This window comes from Oxyura jamaicensis, chromosome 1 (genome assembly GCF_011077185.1).
Source record: "Oxyura jamaicensis isolate SHBP4307 breed ruddy duck chromosome 1, BPBGC_Ojam_1.0, whole genome shotgun sequence".
Classification (NCBI taxonomy): Eukaryota; Metazoa; Chordata; class Aves; order Anseriformes; family Anatidae; genus Oxyura; species Oxyura jamaicensis.
In genome coordinates this window covers 87247107-87268934 of record NC_048893.1, presented here as the reverse complement: position 1 = coordinate 87268934, position 21828 = coordinate 87247107, and the positions used below count along the sequence as shown (strand labels likewise).

General features: G+C 43.4%; 1 long non-coding RNA gene across 2 annotated transcripts in view; it reads left to right on the top strand.

The window, feature by feature from the left end:
• The window catches only part of LOC118160637, a 39863-nt gene that overhangs the window by 17392 nt on the left and 643 nt on the right, over nt 1-21828 (top strand). The window contains exons 5-6 of one of the 2 annotated variants that reach the window (XR_004747609.1): nt 19344-19549; nt 20042-21809. This is a non-coding gene — a long non-coding RNA (uncharacterized LOC118160637). Of the gene's footprint in view, nt 1-16090; nt 16300-19343; nt 19550-20041; nt 21810-21828 lie in introns of those variants that run through there. The other variant, XR_004747610.1, reaches the window with a different exon arrangement.

Below are 21828 nucleotides of genomic sequence, written 5' to 3'. Positions count from 1 at the left end.
TCCAAGTAATGTTGCATTCTAGGTTATTTATTTGTGGGATTTACTTTCCTGTTTCACTCTCTTTCACAGTTGCCTACCTGTTAGTTTATCTTTACTGGAGTTGTGGAAGAAGGTGCTTGTAGTCCAGGTCCTGTAACATTGTCCTGAAGTCTTTAGGAAAAAGTAATGCTGTGGATCACTTCTATTTGTACCCTAAATTAGTTTTATTTTTGTGGAAGTGAAGCAGAGCATAATACTTAGACTTCTGTCCTGTCTGCACTCTAAACAGGGTAGCACTCTGTCTCATGAAGCACATGCAGTTCAGTCTAGGACCGCTCAGGGTTTTTTCCTACCATGTTACATAGTCAATTCCATTTATCTCTTCATGATGTGTCCCAAATATCCGTGTCACTCCAGGGTACTGATTCAGAATTGAGTGCCATCTCCTATCTTCTGTGCCTAGCCTTAAGGTGTGGTGAGATTTCTCTGAAGATCTTTCTCTGAAGTTTGGGCCAAGCCTGCTCTGTTTAGATAAGAACTATCGGTGGTGACTGCAATTGTCTCTAACACTGAGCAAAGTTATCTTTAGCTGTCTTCCTGTGCTGGCTACTCACACGTTTTCTCCATGAGCACTACAGAATTTCCTCTGCTCAGCAGGGTGTCAGCTCTGAAGCTTAATTAGTACTGGTGTGGTTAGGTGGTTTGCTGCTCAGCACAGGTTTAAAATAAAGTCGGTGAAGAAGCTTCATGGAGGTTGCTTCTTTTGTTGATGTTTTTCCTTCATTATTACTGCATTTGTGCCAGTGACCGCTTTAGCCTTGCAAGTAAGAACCCTTAAGACCTGTCCTAGCCATCTCCTGCATGATACAAGAGGTGACTGGGATGTCCTGTCACTGGAGGGAGGTTGGGAGAAGACCAGGGTATTGTAGTAACAGCCCTTTCTAATCCTCTTAATCTAAGTTGCTTTGAAATAAGTCACGTATGTATATAATTGACTCTAGTGCACTGTACAACACCACCATGCCATATACTTGTCACTCATTGGTTTGAAGCTTCTATCCCCAAAGAGGGCACCTGGCACCTTTTGCTAGCACTATATTTTCCATTGTATTTTTTCATTTTAAGCAGTACTTACGTTTCCCAGACTGACAGTCACTGCCTTGGGATTCCTGAGAGCATCACTGGAGACAAAGAATCTTCCTCCTCCATAAATAAATAAATAAATAAATATATATATATTCTGATTTTTTCCCCCACCTCCTTCTATAATGTGCCTCCTAGAATCATTGGATCTAAACACCTTAAGAAAAAAAAATGGGAAAGGTAAAAATAAACCCTGAAACGTCAGTTTGTACTTGGCAGCTCACATCTAATAAAGGGCATAAATACTTCTAAAGCTATTCTGTTAATGAAATAGTATTTTGGAAGTGTACCACAGTGTTCTGTGGAATACTTTGGGCCTTGAACACAGGGGATTAAACCAGGGACATTTTAACTTAATCCTCCATGGCAGGTGATTACAAAGTGTTGGTTGCTTTTTACGTGATAATCTCTTTATTCCTGCATCTGTTGTAATTATAGAAAATCATGCACAGAGGTTAGTAACCAGTGTTTCTTCACTTGCCGAGTAAAACTGGTGGTGCCCAGGACATGAGCATGCATGAACTCACCAAACTCTCTTCAGGGTAGGTTGGAGAAAAGCACAAGTTGGTACCTTTAGAGATCGCACTCAGAGATACAGAATGATCCATTGCCCACACTTAGTGGAGGTGGGCAAGGAGGAAAGCCCATACAGTTACCTCCTTGAGAGGATCACAGCCAAGACTCCTCTAAGGGTTTCCATGGGGCAGAAAAAGTAATTTTCCCCAGGGCATCTGGCTTTGAGGCTCCTGCTGTTCATGCCTCTCTGCACAGGGACGTATGCCCACCTCCCTTTTGTGTTGGGCTTTCCCTGCTGCTCTGGTGGCTGTGCGTGCTCCCCAGGAGGGCCTCAGGCAGTTGGGTGCTCCTGCTCCCAAACTAGTGGGCACCTCCAGCCTTCCCTTCCCTTTTTACAAGCAGGAGGCGGCTGTAGTCATCAAAGCCAAAGTGAAAGTCTCAGAGGTGCGTGAATGGCCGCTGAAGCGTTTTAACCTCTCTCTGCTAGTTCAGCCCATCAGTTTCATCTGTCAGGCTTGTCTGCTCTATCGTAAAAGAGTAACTAAGACCTCGATGCCACTTTCCCTCCCCTTCTTAAAGGTGCCTTTAATTATGAGCTGCCACAGCTCATAAATCTGGCAGATGTCATCGAGGGCAGAGAGTTTCTGAACATGGACCACCTAATCACATCTTCACTGCTAACAAAGCAGAGGGAACAGTCAACTCATATCTCTTCTGATGGTTTAAAAACTAATTAGTCTGTCTATTGAATGAAAACCAAATGATTTTACTCAGGAAGCAAAATGTTTAAGGACAATCCTTAATAAACAGTTCTCACAGTCCAGCTGGAAATGCAAATAGTCATTTCCCCTACAGTGTCCTGGAGCCCATGTGTATTTTCACAAATTGGTGTGGTGGCAGTGTTATCAAACAGAAGTTGTCCAGAAATTTTCCCTCAAACTTGAAGGTGAGATCTGCTTTCTGAGTGGTTTGCAAACAAACAAAAAAACCCACCTACTTCTGCCCTCAAATCTTTGCTTGCAAAGCAAAGGAGCAAAAGGGGGTCAGAACCCCCCCCCCCCTCCCCCCCCAAAAAAAAGCAGAAGAAGGAGACTTGTGTCAGAAGGTGATGGAATTTATTCTTTATATGTGTTTTGATGTATTACTGCTTTGACTACAGGTGTAGGGTTTGGATTGCTTTCTAGTGTGGGAGATTTAGTGTAGATGTTCAGGAAAAATGTTTGATGTTGGAGATGTTCTAGAACTGATCAGACTAGCATCTGTAAGGAAATATCAGGGTAAACTTTGTTTTGTTTCAGAGCAAAAAGATGGACTACATTACTTGGAGGGCTTTTTCAGCTCTGTTCTTCCACTATGCTGCATTTCTAGGATAGTCAGTCTGCCTTTGTTGATGTAAGTCTGACTGGAACCGTAAGCTACCACTAATGCCTGATAAGCAGAACTGCTTTAGATAGCCAGGAAAAGGGAGCTGGGAGACCTTTGTTCTCTTCCTGCTCTGTTAGCTGGCTGCAGACAAATCTTTTTGCCTTCCAAGCAAACCATCCACACTATATCCCTGTCTTTTCCAGTTGTAGATCGATTGGTGCAGGGCTGTTTCTCAGACTGTGTTTGTGTAGCACAGCACAGCTCCGGTCCTTCTTACAAAATGCTAATAACATTGATTTCTAGTTTCAATTACAAATGAGGGAGGTGTAAAGGGCTGATGTTTGAACGTTTCAGGTGTTCCCTTAATAAGCTAGGTCCTTGTTAGTAATATTTTAAGGAGTATCACAAGGGAATATTTTAAAACATCAGGAATTGCTCCTGAAAGCAGGTTGTGTGTGGAAGAGCAGAGCTGGCAAGACAGGCAAATATTGGCTTTGTACAGTGTGAACATTTGCTGGCTGTTTTGTGTCTTGTGTGGGGGCTGAAGGATGCTGTAGCCCTGGCAAGCAGCTAATAACTAGCCAAGATCTAGAGCCAAACATACAAGTCTCTTATGTTAGCAGCTGGGACTTAGCATGCAGGTTTGGGTCCTGAGCTGTGGTGTTTTTTGTGCCTTTCCTTCAATCTGCTGTCTTTTTGTTCTCAGTTGAGGGGGGGGAAGAACCCTCTGAACATTGCTTCTGACATCTGTTTGGTGCGGTAGGTAGTCACATGCATAGCTTTCTCTCCTCTTTCTGGTTTTGCCTGATATTCCCGACGTGTCTCTCACAAAGAGCACACCGGATAGTGTGGAGGGAGATGTGAGCAGCATAGCCCTCTTCCTTCACAGCTTCACTGTTTGTTCTTTGTATCTCATCTCTGTTTCTCTGAGCACACATGCACAATGTGTTCAGGTGCTGAACGTGGTGTATGACTGCACCACAAACATAACACGAGTGCTTTTTCAGCAGCAGCTCCTATTTTATAATATATGCCACCAGGAAGAAGTTAAATCAGTACTTTTCTTTTGTTATCATGATGCCTGACACTCAGTCTTATGTTAGTTTTCTTTCTGTTCCTCAAGTGCATACTGCTGCCTTTATGCTAGAGGCCTGCGCCTTGCTTCAGTTCTGAAATGCAAATGCTGTATGAAGGAGGGAGTAAGTCAAAAAAAGCTTCCCTTGCTCTGCTTGCTACTGCAGGAGCAAAATACCTCATATCTACACGTGAGGGGAACAACTGGGGTTAAATAGCACTGTTTCCCAAGGAGGTGGTTTCAGCTTTACAGCATCAGGTTGTCGAGTACAGCCTAGCAATTGGAAGTGGTGTTTTTGGCAGCAGCGTGTAAGCTGGAAGCCTGCCTCTGAGAGAGCTTAAAGTACTCTAGCATTTGTGTGTCCTCCCCTGTAGGCATTCAGTATGGCTCTGCCTTCCAGTGCCCTGGTTATGGCCCCATAAGGGTGCAAGCAGTCAGTAGGAGAGAGAAAGCTGTTTCCAAGGGTACGGAGGGGATGCTGTTTGTTCTGTTTAGAGACTTCTGCCTCGATTTTTACTTGATATCTGATTGTATATAAAGTCAAATACCTTAACTGAGCATAGGTAAATAGAAGTGTATACTAGTTTGTTGCTCAGGCGCTGACTTGGAATGGTGGCATGCTTCCAAACTGGGGTTTTACTGATTTTTATTGATTCCAAAATGAAATCAGTTCATTTTTATTCTTAGCATGTGTTTTAGCTCCTTTTTTAGAGAATTGGTTTTTCCTTTTAAAGCACATTGTGTTAGGGATTATCCTAGAACTGAGGGACATCAGTGAGGAGTTCCTAGAGATCGATGAATTAATCTTTTTTGAAGGTCATTTAAAAATCTGTTGGAATATTGAATGCTGCTCATGGTGTGCATAATGCAAGCAGTCAGTGTAGATACCTGTGGTTTGACTTAATGTTGATACTTTCTTGGCAGATTGCCTTTTTCTCTAGCTTCTTTAGCGATGACATTGGGATGCTGGAATGTGATGTAGGAATGGGATGGGAGAAGATGCGCTTCTGAAGTAAAGGAAATGCTTGGAAAACTCAGCCACAAATGACAGCAGAAATACAAAATTTATGTCAGCTCTTTATTATATGTGATTGATTTTTTTTCTTACTTCAGCAGTAAGCAACAGTGCCTAGCTGATAACACTTCAGCTCTTTACAGTGGTGAAGCTAGTAATTAATAAAGCCTCAGATGTGAAGCAGACCACAAGGTGATGTCTGTAGAAGAAAAATCTACAGTAAATATGGCCAAAGTTATTTCTGGTGGTTCATTAAATGTACGGACTTAAAAAAAAAAAAAAAAAAAAAGTTAAATGTTAAGTATAATTACTAAAAGAGCACAGCCAGAGTGTGACCAGCCAACTTGGGTATGACAAAAGACTTCTACATTGATTTTTATGGCAAAAATATAGCAAAGGCAGGCAGCCATTAGAAAATGGCTTTTCGTACTCCTTCCTGCTATTCTTATCACTTTGGGTATTTCTGGAAGCTATCTTTCTGTACCTTGAAAAGAATGAAGACATACAAATTTGCCAGCTCTTATCCTGCAATTGCCATCTGGCCACGGATTCCAAGTAACTATCTAAAATAATGGAATGGTTCCTGGGACATGTCATCCGTCAGGGAGATCTTGGCTGGAAAAGTGATGTGTTATTGCCAGTGTTATTGGGTAATTGGGTGTTAGCTCTTTCCTTCTGTGACCCGCAGTGGAGTTTGGACAGAGTGAAAGATGGAAGGAATGACTCCTTTGTCAGTACGCAGGATGGAAGCTACCACTTGAATGAAAAAGGCTTTTTAAAAAGGTGTTGATAAATAGATGCCTCAAAAATGTATCTTTCTACTAAAGACAAAAAAAAAAAAAGGCAACCGGATGCCTTTGCAGTTCTGAACTAGCAGAGCTTGTTCTGTGAGTAGAAACCTAGGAGCCTTTCTGTAATTACCTCCTCTGCAGACACACTGTAGTTCTGTGTTGGTGATGAGCCCCATGACAGAAAGAGACCAGATCAGACATGCCTGGTCCATGCAACAAAAAGAGGTGAACTAGTACAAACTCTACCAGTAAAGGTTTGGTCAGAAAATTCATAGGGGCAGTTTTACCTTGTAGTTTTTACGCTACAGTTTCATCTCTTCTGCAGCTGGGACAAAAAAGAATAAAGCTGGCTGACAATATTGTCTTGTGTCACCTAAAACTGTAGTTGAACAATCATGCCTGATCCAGACTAAGCTTTTTCCTATTGGCTTATCCAGCAGTGTGTTGTTGAAAGTCACAGAACCACAGTATGCTGTGGGTTTCAGAAGCTGTTTCTCCCAAAGATGTTTGCAAGCAGTTTGCCTTTGCTAGGGATATGGTTACAAGTGCACTTCTTTCAGTGGTTGTGTTAACTCAAAGACCCAGGGTTTGGTTTCCTCCCTTGCCTCTTTGAACCAACATCAGATTCTCATGGGGTGGAGATGGGGAAACGGGAGAAGAGAAAGAAATAATGATGCAGGGAGCAATGGCAGTCTCCTCCTGGGCAACTCTCACCAATTTTATTGTTGAGCCCAATGTCATGGCGTGAGATGTACCTCTGGCCAGTTTGGGTCATCCACCTTGTCTGTGTGTCCCCTCCCAGCTTCTGGTGCAGCCTCAGCCTCCTCACTGGCAAGACAGTGTGAGAAGCAGGAAAGTCCTTGACTTCATGTAAGCACTACTCAGCAACAACTAAAACAGGTGTGTTATCAGTGTTACTTTCATCCTGAATTGGAAATATTGTGCCATACCAGCTGCTATGAAGAAAATTAACTTTATTGCAGCTGAAACCAGGAGATCAGTGACGTTGACACCTCAAAGTGCACTTTTAAACATTGCCCTTTAAGCATGGGTGTGAATTCCATGTTTGAATCCTAATCCTTATCTGATGCTCACTGTCAATCTCCAGCTCCAGGAAACTTGGACCCTGAAAACTTTTTCCTGTCGATGGGGTGTGTCCTACCTTGGGCTTGGATGCAGTGCAGACAGATTTCAGGTCATCTTTGAGGAATGAAAGAGAGGGAGAGGAGGAGGACACTGCAGGCAGGCTGGGTGGTGCTGCTGTTACCTGTGGAAACGTGTGCCTAACTCTGCAATGGGAAGGACAAGAAATTTTCAGGCTGGGTTTATCTCTCTACTTCTAATAAGCTGGTATAAGCTCAACCGAAAGCGTGTTATATTTGTACTCCTTCCGACAGCAAGTTGTCTATTTTACTTAGTTTTCCCTTTTGTTTACAGCACTTTAGTGCGTGTACTTGTTCTGGTAGTGAAGTAGAAAAGTGCCATCTACTGAATTCTTGATCCTACCTCCTGATGGTAGAAATGGGCAACACTGCTCAGTGAGATCAAGCTGCACAAGGTATTGCTGCAGGCTTAAGTAAGTAGAGATCTGATTAGCAGTGCAGTAGAGAAGCTGAGGGCAATAGAAGAGTAGATTAAGGCAGAGAAATAAATAGTCATTGCTGCAAGAAAGTTGTTGTATGAATTAATTTTTTTATTTTTTATTTTTTATTTTTTTAAAAAAGACCAAGTCAAGTAAGTCTTTGGCTGTGTATCCTAAGTTCCCAATGCATCTGTCCATGTGGATATAAATGTCAATGCTATGTGCTGTAAAGATGGGTTAGGTGTCTTAAAATAGCTTCTCTCTTTGCTCCTTCCCCACACTCATATCAAAGGTGTCAAAACTTATGCATATGTTTGAAGAACCACAGCTAGGAAACTGAGGCAGGCAGCTTTCTTCAATGAATTATTCAAGAAAATGCATGATTGTGTCCCATGATCTGTCAGTAAAGTCCAAATATGTTGATGTAAGTAAGCACACTAAGCTATAAATCATCTACACTTCAAGTGAAACCTGTTATCCCAGAGCAATAGGTGTATACAGAGCCATTATGAAAGGAAAATGCATCCTGGTGTTGTGAAAGCAGAGTGGTCATGGCTGGCTGTGATGTGACTTGTTGCTTCTTTCCACATATTGTTTCCATGCATCTTTTTAGTACTTTCTAGCACAGAATCCTTCATTTTGCCTTTTTGGGCAACCCAACGTTCTAGTACTTAAGATATCAGAAGTTATCTTTTAATATCAGTTTGTGGACTGTACTCTGATCACAAGTGTTTCTTGAGAACTATTAGTGTTGGTCTCACAGACATGGTCTGTTTTGTGTGCTGTAGAGATATTTATGAGAAGATCTGGCAGGGTGGTTTATTGGTTTAGTCACTGTCGGTCTCCTTTTCAAGTAAAAGCAGTCTCATTCTTGAGGTGAGAGAACTGGGTAGGGATATACAGGGTTTGGTGCGTGCCTTGAGTTGGGAAGACAAGCTGAGCAGAGGAGTGTCACTTGTGTATAACTTAACTCTTTATTTTCTTGCTTATTAGTTTTGGGGATGTGCAATCTAGATGCCTTCACACCTAGTGGAGAGCAGCTGAGTGTTTAAATAGGTTGCCTTCTAGATTCTCCAGGGTATATTCACCCTTCACCTCTCATATTGTGGCCTGCAGCTGTTTCCTGGCCTTGCTGGCAGTCTCCTGGGTAGCCTGCATTTGTGCTGGCATTGCTTGCTTGTCACTTGGCACCAAACTGGTGAGGAGGGCAGGACTGGGTCTGGGAGGAGGCTGTTGGTGGGGTGCCACAGAAACAGCCCTCAGCTGGCAAAAGGCCTGCTCCACTTAAAGCTCATTGCCTGCCTCTCCAGCATGGGCTGGGGTTGAGTTGCAGCTCCCTGTTTACTCTCAGTTGGTCAGAGCCAAAGGGTATTGGTGATAAAAACAACTTCCAAGCTGCTGCAGGTCCCTGTGTAAATTGGTGTGGTCTTCACCACCTACATGGCCATAGACTGGACTTTTTAAAATAAAAATGAAAGCAGTGTGCAGCTGTCTCAAAGTCTGCATGTGCCTGTCTGCGTGTGTCTGGATGGTGTGTTCCTGACTTCCTCAGTTCTTTATGCTTATCCAGACACCTGGCTTTCTGGTTACCTCCTAGACTGGCAGCCTCCTAGGAGAAAGGTAGGATGTTGTCTTGTTGCTGTGTTTAAACGAGACCAAGCACAAAGAGATGGCCACGTGTATGAGGATGAACGACCATGTGGGCTGGGTGCTGATACCAGGAGAGGTCTGGATGCAGGATGTAGAGAAGGGAGAAGTTTGTCTTTCCTCATGCAGAACATGTCTCGCAATGGAAAGCCATAATGGAGGGCTGAGAGTGATCTTTGGAGCTACTGTTGAGATCAGATGTCTGTTTTATTTGTTCCTTCAGTATGTGTGATGAAATTAATGGGCCTGGCTGTGTGGTAAGACAGCAAGCTGTGCAGCAGAATTGTGTTTGTAATGGCACAAGTGTCAGTTGCTGTTTTTGGCTTATCTGAGTTCCTGAAAGAGAGTAGCCATGTTTCCCTGGGGGCAGCAGGAGATGGGTGTTATGCATCACTCTAATTGCACTAAGCAATGAAAATGCTGTCTGCACACGCACCTTAATGGATGTAATTTCCTGGTTTTATGCAGTTTGTCACATGTAGATAAATGGTTCTGACCAATGCTGTCTTGCTCATTAAGGTGTGTCTTCACCATGGAGCAGATTGGCAGCCCATCAGAAGTCCAACCAGATGATATCACTAGGCATTTTTAACCCAGTCTTTTTGGCTGGGTATCCACTAGCCCATTTAGAGTGAATAGATGCTAATGGTGCTTTAATCAGTGTGAAGAACAGCTCTATCCATCTGCAGAAGTGAGCGCACTGTCATGGGGACTGGTGCCCTGGCAAGCGGCTTCCTAAAAAACAACTTGCTCCCCATCTCATTTCAACAGGCTGCCCTGTTGCTTGGCTGGGACACGGTGCTCTCAGAGTTCAGTCTCCCCAGTGGGCATGTTTTAGATGCATTGCAAGTCTTCTCTGAGTTTGTTTACAACAACTAGGTGTTGTGTACCTAGTCTGAAATGGGCTCAAAGCATGAGTTCATATGCTCTTAGCAGGGCAAGAAGAATTTGTCTCTGAGCAGCATCATGTTTGGATCAGTTTCTGGAAAGCTTTATGGACTCGCATGTAGTTATTTTCCCCAAACATCAGAATTTTCAAAGGAGAGATGCTGAGATTCTAAAGGGCTTCTGAGGCTCATCTCTGTGCTCAGGTATCTATGTCAAAGTGTCAATCTTAAGATACTATGCAATATACTCACCACATATCCAGGAATATCTATGACATCGCTATTTGACAGACTAGTAGCTGAGGGTTCCCAGTGGTCAGAAGCTTCTGAATTGTACTGTGCTATTCCATTGGTGTTTTTTCCTTCCAATATGCTTGTGAAAGCAATGGGACCCTTCAGGTTTCAGACTAGCAGTTAGTATGTGTTTTGCCTTTCCTAACTGAATACGTTTTGCAGATAAATAGGGGCTTATTTAGGCTGTACTTTGTGGGAGAGAAGCTGTTCGAAGAAGGATATTAGAGTGGTGGATTATTTTCTTTATTTTTCCTTTGAATGCTGAATCAAGGAATGCTGGTTTTTACAGGCTACAGCTACTTCTGTTTACTTCTGTCATGTTGCTCGTATTTTTAACTGGGGTGTGTACTTGAATGAGCTGATTACTTCTCATGTTTAATTCAAATAAGTAATTATTCTCCCTAGATAATTCAACCACTCTAGTGATATCCTACTCCTGCCTCACTTCCAAGCTTGGGGAGTAGGAATTGATTTGAGATACTCACAGTTCTCACTGCAAGACTTGTGGGCATTACAGCATGTGCTATATTTATTCTCCTGACTGCTCGGTGAGGTAGGAATGCGTTTTGCCCCCTGTGTTATGGATTGGAAGATATCTGAAGCACACAGACTGTCAAATTTTCAAAGCTTTTCAGACAGGTGGCTTATGGTTTTCTATGTGTGTTTTGTTCTGTTCTTGAAATCCCTTCCCGCATTAAAATTGAGCTGGAAACCTGGATCTTCTGGAAATCCTGCTGAAAACCTTTCTGTAATTTTTGGTGCCTGAATACATTGCAGAAAATCCTTTGAGTATACTTTCAAAGGTCATGCAGAGACTTTAGGAATTGAACCTCATTATGGCAAAATGCAGAGCTGAATTTTGGCCACCTGCCTTCCTTTTCACTTTCCCACTCAGGCAGTATGGGAAGCAAGGGAGGCAGAAGTCTAAGACCCACCTCTGTTTCACATTGTTTGTGCAGCAGCCACCCCTTCTGCCCTGATAGTTGACACAGTGCCAGTTTTCTGAAGAAAACTTACACCCCTCTGTGAGGCATGCCCTCATAAAAAAGGAGTTGGGAGCACCAAGCTGTGCTGCAGGCAGTGCAGCTTTCCCGCTTCTAAAGCCCTTGCTTTATGTTAGGGGACCCAGTCATGTTCATGCACTGAATTGATGTGCAACAACTAACTGTGCCTGCTCCTCCGGTGCTCTGATCAGCACTAAGCATCATATGCAGGGACAACTGATAGCAGGCGAGTTGCTCTTGATGGAAATTATACAGTTACTATGGGGGAAGGACCTCCTGCACTGGAAGGGCACCTGGAGAGGCTGCTCATTTGGAGATCCTTTCCTGAGGTCCTTGTTGGACATTGGATAGAGTTTTCCCTTCTTGTTTGCTCTCTCCCTGTTCCTCCCCATTGGAGGGAAGGTGAGGCAATTTTCGCTATTGCATATAATTTATATCTTCAGCTACTAATAGATCTTTGTGCTTATGTCTCCCCATTTTGTGAGAATGTTCTAGTCCCAAGTAAGCCAGTCCTTTAGCAGGAAAAAAAAAAAGCATCTGATGTTCATGACAGGGGGCACCAGAAACTACCTTTTTTTCCAAGCACAGCCATACAATGATTAAATAAAATAGCCCCTGCTTCGAGTTGTGCTTGCTGCTGATCATGTCCAGACTCAATGAACCACTGCAGCCTGCCATATGCTGAAAAGAGCCTGATCTCTGAATTAAATCAATATTATATGGCAGCTTGTTCAGCTAGAGGCTTTTGCAAGGGTTAAGGCAGTCTTGGGCCCTGCTTCCAGGCTGTGTGCAGGATGAGTGGGGACAGAAAGCTGCAATTTTGCTGATGCCATTTCATGCAGACAAGCTGAGATTGTAGCAACCTCAAAAGAGATTGGCTTTGTCAGACTGCACGCTGTCATTCTGCGACTGCATCGTTAAGCTGAAGAAACGATAGGGATCACTGGTGTTGGGAATGACTCTGCTTACCAGTTCCTAATGGGCTGGGGGCAGACGCTCAATTAGAGCTTGTGCCTTGCTTGTGTAAACCCTTTGTTCCTTTCCTTTTAATTAAGCTACAGCTCTTCTGCTGGCAAGATAAAGAAGAGCTAAATGGCACATGCAGAGAGCCTGCATGCTGAAGGCACAGCTGCAAGTTTTCTTTTTTTTTTTTTTTTTCCCCTCCCATTTCTGTTATCTTCTTGCTGCCTGCATGAGCCCTGCGTAAAGGCCATGCTGTGCCATGGCCGAGCGCCAGCTGCCTGCGCCTCAGCTTACAGCTCCGGCGCGTGACCCATGCTGCAGTGTAACGTGCCACGGAGAAAGCAGGGCTCTGTCTTACCTCAGCCTTCATTTCTCTCTTTGATTTCCTCTGACTTCACGGTGGGAAATGCTTTCTGACTTGTACCTGACCTTTTGGGGGGCGGCTGCGAGGAAGTATGAATGTTCTGAAGGTGCTTAATGATCTGGTGTTATACACTTAGCACTTTTTTTTTTTTTTTTTTTTTTTTTTTTCCTTTTAAAGATATACTTCAGAAGCCCTTGTGAAAAGTTTAGTTCACACATTTGGTAGACGTTCATCGCAGATCTGTTATAAATGGGGCTGGGGGATGAAGATGGCACGAAGGAGGAGACTTTACAAATAGGGTTAGTGGTGAAAGCACAGACAGGTATGCAAGCTGTGCATAGCCTGTAGATGCGTGAAAGTCTGGCAAGTTTGTACTGCCACTGTGAACTCACCCTGGCTGAGTATGTTGCTTTCAGAGATATGGGGTCAAACCTGTAAGGAGGGATGGTTATTCATAGGACTTGCTAAAGCAGTAACACATGCTTGCTATTCGGTGTTTCTCCACCTTATATCATGCTAATAGTGTAAGAGAACCTGCAGTTTAGGAATTGTCTGTATTCCCCAATATCCAGTCAGATATCTTTGCTGTCAGAACAAAGCAGTGGTTCTCCCTGTGCTGTACCACACTTCTTTAGACCGTAATAGGAAAGCTAGATTCTAGCTACTATCATGCCAGTTACAATGACTAACAACACTAGCTGGGTCAGAGGAAGGTGTCTGCTTGTCTTCCCCATGTTTCTTTTGTAGCATTTAGACAGTTGTATTATGCCATGCTGTAGGAAAGAGCTCTCCTTCCTCTTCCTCCAGCTTCTGAGTGGAATCAATTCTTACCCAGAAAGTGGCTGGAATAAGAGTTTTGCTGCTAATGTCTTACTAGTAATTTCCTTATCCATATCATGCTAACTGTACATATATATATCTTTTCCCTTTGCATGTGGCATATTTAGCTTTAGGCTGCCCCGGGAAGTGGTTGAGTCACCATCCCTGGAGGTCTTTAAAAGACATTTAGGTGTAGAGCTTAATGATACACTTTAGTGGACGACTTGTTAGCATTAGGTCAGAGGTTGGACTAGGTGATCTTGGAGGTCTCTTCCAACCTAGATGATTCTGTGATTCTGTGAAATCAAGTGTAAAAATTTTCAATGCAGTTTTTTTTTTTTTTTTTTTTTTTTTTTGTTATATATGTTATCTGCAGAAAAGCATGCTAACCAGGTGGGAGAATCGCAGGCCCTGGATGCAAAGAGAAGGGGAAAAGTGCCGTCAGTACAAAATTGAGGTGGGCACAAGCCAGACTGGCATGGAGTGATGTTGCACAGATGATATATGAAATACAACTTCATTGACAGAAGTTGCTTAGGGAACTGGGAATACTTCTCTGCTGTGTAGTGACACATCCAGCATTAATCTATTTCAACTTCTGTCACTTGGCAGTGTTGTTTGGAAAATACAGGTTTATGTGCTTTTACAAGAAGTGTTCCTTAATATTAAAACATTTTATATGAACGGGTTTATTTTCTACTCTCACTGAGGTCATGATTAATGGAAAATTTCAATTTTTCATATAGGATCTAGCATTGAGGAATTCTGCTTGTCCCAGATTTTCAATCTAATTTTGTGTAAGCTGGTGAAGGATCAATTTAGGATGGAAGTTTCAGCTCTTATTCAGAAACCAATGAAATAACCGTGCATGTATACTTTAATTCTCAGTGCCTCGGAGCAATCAATATTCTGTTGGAAATTAAATGCAAATGTCTTTTTGGAAAAAAATCTCACGTAATAAGCTGTGAAATGGTACAGAACTATGCTAATAGGATGAGCCTGGAATATGAATGATTGCTGGGCTATACTGGACAGGTGAACCAGTTGAGACCAGAATTGACATCAGGATGTCAGTGTTAGGATGTGGAGGTCTTTTGGATGCCAGAAAATCTATAAAACTAATTTAGTATTAAATCACAAAGCAAATGCTTTCTTTTTATATTAGATTTTTTTAAGACCTGACCTTGTTACATGTCAGTCAAGTGAGCCATTCTGAAGGACTATGCGGAGTACCTGGAGGCAATGTTAGATTTGCAGTGGATAAATTGTGCAATGGGGATGAGGGAGGAGTGGGGACAGAAAAAGGCAGTCATAAATTCCCAACATCCTTGGTACAGAGGGGCAGGATTCTTCTTTCTTTTACTGTAGTGATACCACAAAATGCCCTATACTGTGAATTTACAGTATTGTGTGGCAGAATCTGACTCCGGAGCTTCATAGCTCTTTCTTGCCTACAGGCTGCTCTTCTAAGTATCAACTGAACACGTGTAAAATATCTTATGCTTAAATCTGGCAGAATATAGGAATAGCAGCAGCAAACATGTATCGAACTTAGCACCAGTTTCTGACCAAATGTGGGGAAGTACAGGAGAACAGCTCTAGCTGAGTGATGCTTTCTCCTGTGTACTTGCTCAGACCCGGCCATGGTATGGGTACTCCAGTAATCCTGATTTCTCTTTGAATTTGTCTGATCTCATTGTGAATCCACATGTACCATTTACAGCACGCTGTGTGGTGTGGTTTGAGTTTTCTGTGTGAAGAGTAAAGAGCCATCTCCTCAGGATTATTTCCAACTTGTCTCCTGCCAGTTTCATTTGATGTCAGCTAATCCTTGTACTGGAAGACAGTGCAGAGTTGTATTTTCCCCGCACAGCCTCCACAGAACCTGATATTCTGCAGACCTCTGTCATACTCCATCCTCAGTCACTTATTTTCCAGACTTCATTCCTGTCACAAATCTCCATCTTGCAGTATGACATATCAATGTTACAGTACTGTAAAAGCAGAAACAAAACAGGTTATTGGGTCCAAATCTGTTTTCATATGCCGTGCAGTAGAAACTGTAAAAGCACTGAGTATCTCAGAGAGGAAGTATCATTCCTGTCCTCCAGGAGGGGAGAAAGCAACACCACTGCCTGCTGTCCTGTACAGGCAGGCCCTGTTCCACTTGTGCTCTGGGCACACAGCTAAGTGTTGCACAGTGCTCAGCCCAAGCTAATACGCACAGTGTCAGCAACAGATACAAATTAGGACTCTGCCTTGTGCTAATGTGACTACACAGCTTTTGGAAAGAAGCTGTCATGTAGTTGGCTGGGTCAGAGCACCTGGAATGGATGGGGAACTGCCTGTCCCACACCAAGCTGTGCCAGTATGTCCTGAGCACTGTGCTTGTTGCCACAGCCTGTGGGAGAGCAGAGTAAGCAGCATCTCCAGTGGTACCCTGCCATTAACCCATCCTCTGATTTTATGCGTAGTCTGCCTACTTAGAACAGTGCTGAAGCACAGCTACTCTTGTGCCAGTGTCTTTACTGCAGTGTAGACACGTACTGCTCCTTGTGTCTTTGTAAGCCAAGCAGGCTGCAATATTGACTCTTGATTTTGAATCCATCAGTGTGTCTATTCACTCAAGGATGGTTTTTGTCATAGGCACAGGTTCTTGCTAGTAGATTGCCAGGGACAGTCAAGTGGTCACAGCACTATTGACTCAGTCAAAGCCCTGGAGAGCTGCATTCATGGTGGCTGCTACATGAAGAGGAGACTGTGGAACAGTAGACACATGCCTTCACCACCTGCCCCTTCACCATCTTTGTAGCCCTCCTTTGGAGGTTATGTCCTTCTTTTATTGTGGCACCCAAAATCACACACTGCTCAAGGTGAGGCCACACCAAAGCAGAGCAGGACAATCTCTTCCCTTGACTGGCAATGCTGTGCTTGATGCACCCCAAGGTACAGTTGGCCCTTTTGGCTGCCAGGCACACCGCTGGCTCACATTCAACTAGCCATTAACAAGAACCCCTAGATCCCTTTCAGTGGGGCTGCTCTGCAGCCTCTTGTCCCCCAGTCTGTACGTAGAGCCTGGGTCGCCCTGTCCAAGTGTCAGACTGTACCTGGCTCCTGTTAAGCTTCATGCAGTTGGTGATTGCCAGCTCTCTGATTTGTCAAGATCTTTCTGCAAGGCCTCTCCTCCTTCAAGGGAGTCAATGCTCCCCCTGCCCCCAATTTTGTGTTATCTGCAAACTTACTTAGAATACCTTTGAGTCCTGCATTCAAGTCATTTATGAAAACATTGAAGAGCACTGGGCCCAGAATAGAGCCCTGGGGAATGCCACTAGTGACTGGCTGCCAGCCTGATGTAACCCCTTTACTATAACCCTTAAAAACAATGGGAGCAGTAAGACTGTTCTCCAGGGCAGTGTGCTATCTGCCTGGGTCCTCCCTTCTTCTTTTCTCTGCTTCTCCCCTTTCTGTGGTAGTAGGGACCTAGTCCTTCATCCTGAGAGCAGCAAAAATCACTTTTCCCTTTGAACGCCTGGAAAAGAGGAGTAGTTCTAGGTCTTTGCTATACTAAAATAGATTGCATTATTTAAATGATATTGCAAAAGGTAAGGGTCGTGTAAGTAGGAGGCTTATGTGTAAATCATGTAACTAACCTAAAGAATGTCTCTTTTCCACCTGCAATCATAACTAGTACTTGTTCTCCCCCCCTCTTTGTAACCTGTGAAATAAAGGTTGAGGAATGTTATGTTCTTCAGCTATTTGTGACTTGAACACATCCAGCAGAAGGCACAGGGGGTACCCTGTTAATACAAATACCTCACCAGTTGACTGATCACCGTTTTCAAGCACTTCTAATCCTCCTTCCACCCAGAGAAATGGCATGCAAAATTAAATGCTGCCCAGGTGCTCGACGTGGTCTCAGATAATCACTACTCAAGGAAAAGCAGGGAAGGACACCTGCAGGCTCCTGCTCAGCTTGAGGAGAAACATGCCATTACAGAGAAGTGGCGGCTGTTCAAAGCTGCACAGCTCTTTTTGCTGTTGCAAGAGTAAAGCACGTTGAAAAAAGGTCATGTGCAGGTGGCACAGCAACACTTAGCTGCCACCCAGGAGCCTGAGGGCACAGCAGTGAGATGCTGGATGTGCTCCAGTCTTTTCAGCACTTTGATGAAGTTCTGGCGTGAGCTGCTGTTCAGTTCTTCTTGGGCTTCTCGCTTTTTCCAGCAACAGCGTTGACTGGAACACGCCTGACTGCCATGACAGGAGAGAAACCTTGCTATATTTCAGTCTGATAGTATTTTTAAAGGGTGAATGTTACCAGTGCTGTAAGCTGACAAGAAGTTATTGCAGAGCTGTTTGCTGAGTGAGGCTGCTGCGGTAATGCTGATGAGCAGTGCTCTGCTCCTTTCTGGGTGTGCTGGGGTGCTCTGACAAGCTGGAAGGAATTCACAGCGAAGAAAGAAGAGAGATGAGAGGCCTGGGAAGTTTGATTTATAGGGATGATTGAAGTGGTCATCATGTCAGACTAGATTAAATGGCAGGTGAGAAGGCACACGACAAACAATTTTCTAGATATACTGGGAAAGAGGAGTTATTTAGGGCTCATCCTGGGGACAGAAAAAGGAAGGTGAAGTACTGAAGCAGGAAAGGGAAAGTTATAAACTCCCTGTAGGGGTGTCCTGGGTGACACTGGGTAAAACAGAAGGAAAGAAGAACATCAAGAGGGGGACAGAAGTGTTCATGCTTGCATCACAAGCTGCTGATGGTTTAGGCAGCAGTTTAAGACCCTGCCACATTTGTGTCACCTACTTCGTTCAGCCTGGGATGATCTGTCTCCAAGTCTGTGAAGTTACTACTCAAAGGTGCACAAGCAGTTTAGTGGGAACCATTGTTTCTCTGAGTGTCTTTGAGATTACTGTCCTTGTTGTCTAGTATCAAAAATAACTATACCAATTTTACTTCTTCACCAGGTTTTTGACTTGGTTCCACTCCCTTCTCTTCTCTTTTCAGTGCTGTCATTTGGTAGTACTTTAACATTCCTGAAAGAAGCATTTACTGATCTCCTTGTGCTCTGTTTTTCATCTAACCTTTTTCACATTATATACTCTTTCGAGGTGAAATCTGTCATGATCTCAGTGCATCATAAATATTGAGTTGAGGAGTATGAGCCGATCATCTCGTCTGCTTCCCTGATTTTGACAAATGGCACTCTAATGTGTTGTCTGACTTTGGTTTTGACACTCTCAAACAATGGACTTGTGATTTCAGTGGTCAGCAAGTTTTTTTTTTTTTTTTTTTTTTTTTTTTTTTTTGCCCTTCAGTCTTTTTTCTGCCATCACTTTGTTTTTCCTAATAATCATCCCTAGCATAACACATTACTTTTCACCTTCTTCCTTGGTACATTATACCTTCCAAGAACACATTTGGGATGTGGCACATCTCAATGTTTTACCAAGGAGGTCACTATTAGTGTTTCCTATTTTTCAGGTGATGAAACTGAATCCCAGAAGGGAAACTGGATCACCAAAAAGCCATCAATTGAACCTCTGGTACCTGTTTCCCTATCTCATGCTCTTTTAAGTGTGGGGCCCTGTTTTCTGTTACAGTTACTTATCTCTGCGGGATACACTGATTGACTCAACTCCCTTGGCTTCACTGGCAATACTGCTGGGCCCATTTGCTGTCTTCAGGAGTTTATGTAAAGACTGGTTGGGTTTGTGTCAGCTTTCTTGGGAGAAAAGGCCACCTATTCCTGCCCGTAGAGAGGGGGCATCCTGGCTAAGTCACAAGAAGACGAGTCTTGGTCAGGCTTATGCTTCACATTGTTGTCTATTTCTGGTTGAAGTTTCTCTACGATAATGTGTACTGGCATAGTGTGATCTTATTGTTTTGTATTTTACAGTGATGCTTGGAGGTCCCTTGGGTCTGCAAGCCCTCATACACCTGGCAGGTCAGCAGCCCCATCCAACAGACCCTCCTCTGTACACAAGAAATGTGTACATGGTCATGGAGAATGTAATCTCCTGCTGCAGGCCCAGAGCATGACCTGGTACATAAGGTGTGTGGTAGCTACAGTGCTCCTCTGAGTGCCACCATTTCTAGAAGCAGGTATGACCAGTCTGGTTTAACCTTTGAGGAGGGACGCATGTAGTTTGATTATCAGATTTCCAGTAGTATCTAAAAGCTGCAGTCAAGGACTTGGGTGTTGTTATGCTGGGACTGAGCACAACAAACTTCTCTGTGTTAAGTGACAAGTGAGACTATTGTCTTTGGCACTAGTGCTAATGATTCATTACTGCTGTCCTGCTAGAATGTGGTTTTCTTTTTGTTGGGTTGTTACAATTGCTTCCCTAAAGCCAGCCAGCTAGTCAGTGGAAGGAGCTAGAACCAGAATGCACGCACAGCTGGATCTTTTCCTTTAGTGTAGTCTGTGATTAGATCATTAGCAAAAATAAACTTCAAGCTGGCTTTAAGTTGGCAGAACATCGTTACGAGCTTGGTCTCTATCCTAAGTGACAGAGTCACCGTACTTTTCCAATGGACAGTTTAATGTGTATTATTTTATTATGCTTGCCTGTTATTTCCTTTCTTCCTTCCCAGGTGGGAGTAACCTTGTAAATGATTCTGATTAACACAGATGGCTGTCTCTCTACTACTCCAGCCCTCTCAGCAGATGGAGTGGGCTTGGCGCTGCAGTGTTAGGAGCTGCAGACAACGTGTATGCTTGGTTGAAGCACAGACTGAGTCACTCGCATTTATGGTGTTCTTCCTGTTGAAAAGATTAATGTGGAGATGAAAAATAAAGTGAAAAAAAAATTGCTTTGCTGCAGAAGTAACTATGTCTCCTAGTAAGGAGCTATAAAAAGCAATACCGTAGAGATTGATTTATGAAGAACAAAAACAGAAGGGATTCTGCAGAACACAGTTAAATGATTACAACTGCTAGGCCATGAGGAAGGCCAGGTGCTGTTTACAGTGGGACACAGGGCATAGCTGAATTCAGGGGAATGAAAATGAGTGTGCAGGATGCTGGCTGAACATCCCAGAAATGTTCTGGGTAGTGTGAGCTTTCTTCTGCTTCCCAAAGGGAGTGGAAGACAGCCCCAGCACTCTGGATAAATTGGTTCTGTATTGAACAAAACAGGGCTAAAGTTTGTCTTAGAACTTCATGGCTGCACGGGGTTGTAGGAAGGGGCTCAATACAAGCTATTCTGACCTCACATCTGGCTGTGCGAAGACAAGTACTTGCTTCTCTGCCTCAGAGAAGGTGTGTGAAGAGCAGCAGGTTCTGAAGAGCTACAATTCCTTGTCCTAAAGCATCTGTCTGTGTTTCTGCTTCAGATGAAATCGGAGAATTGCATGAACCCTTCCAGCTCTTTAGTGAATCTTATTTTTCTTTCCTTATAGACTGAGCCAGTACAGGCTTGTATAAATTGAAGTCTTTCTCAATTCCTGGAAACTTCTGAGAGGAAACTTCTGGGATCAGATGATCAGGCTTTTTTTCTGGTGACAGGTTAGTTCAGGGAATTGGAAGGGAAAGCATGTGACACATTTTGGGAATAAATTCTTGGCATCTAGAGTATGTGCATACTCCTGTCTCTGAGATGGCAAGGACTGTATTCAGTTAGTTCAACCACTGTGTAGGAAATCCCTCAGTCCTTAATTTCCTTGGAAGGACTTCAGCTCTGTTCCTTCCTCAACATAATCAGTGCAGTCATATTGATTCACTGAATAAAATAGGCCTTGAATATCAGATAATTTACCACCCAGATAGAAATCAGCTGCAGTGCCAATTAAGTCAAAGTCAGTCTGAAAGCTGTAGTAAAGGAGAACGAGACCCAACCACTTAACAGTGAAGCATTTTTGACTTTTGAAGTATTTTTTTCTTCCTGGGAACCATCATGGAGCATTACTTGATAGGTCAAAAAACAGCAACAAAATGCTGAAAAGTACAATGATAAAAACTTCAGAAAGGGATGTACAACCCCACTGAACAGAGGGCAATCTTAGTCTAATTCAAGCACCTCTTCCAAGTTTTTTCCCCTCACCACCCACCCTTCCACTGTATCTTGTATCCCAGTTCGTGTAACGCTGCCTTGACAGTTTGACTTCTGAGAGTTGACTTAAATTAATGGTCTAGGTGAACAACCCAGACACATTTCCAGGTATCTTTGAGTTCCTAATTGTTTCCTGCACACCATTCGCATTCAGCGTCCTTGCAGAGATCCACAGCTAGGTAATGCATTTTCTGATCTCTTACTGTTTTAGAACATGTTGATTTGGGGGGAGCGGCAAAGCCCATGAGAATTACTGAATTCTGCTTGTGTGGGCACAAAAGTGAACCACATGTTCTGTACGTGTCCTGGATGTAACTCCAGGAGCTGCTG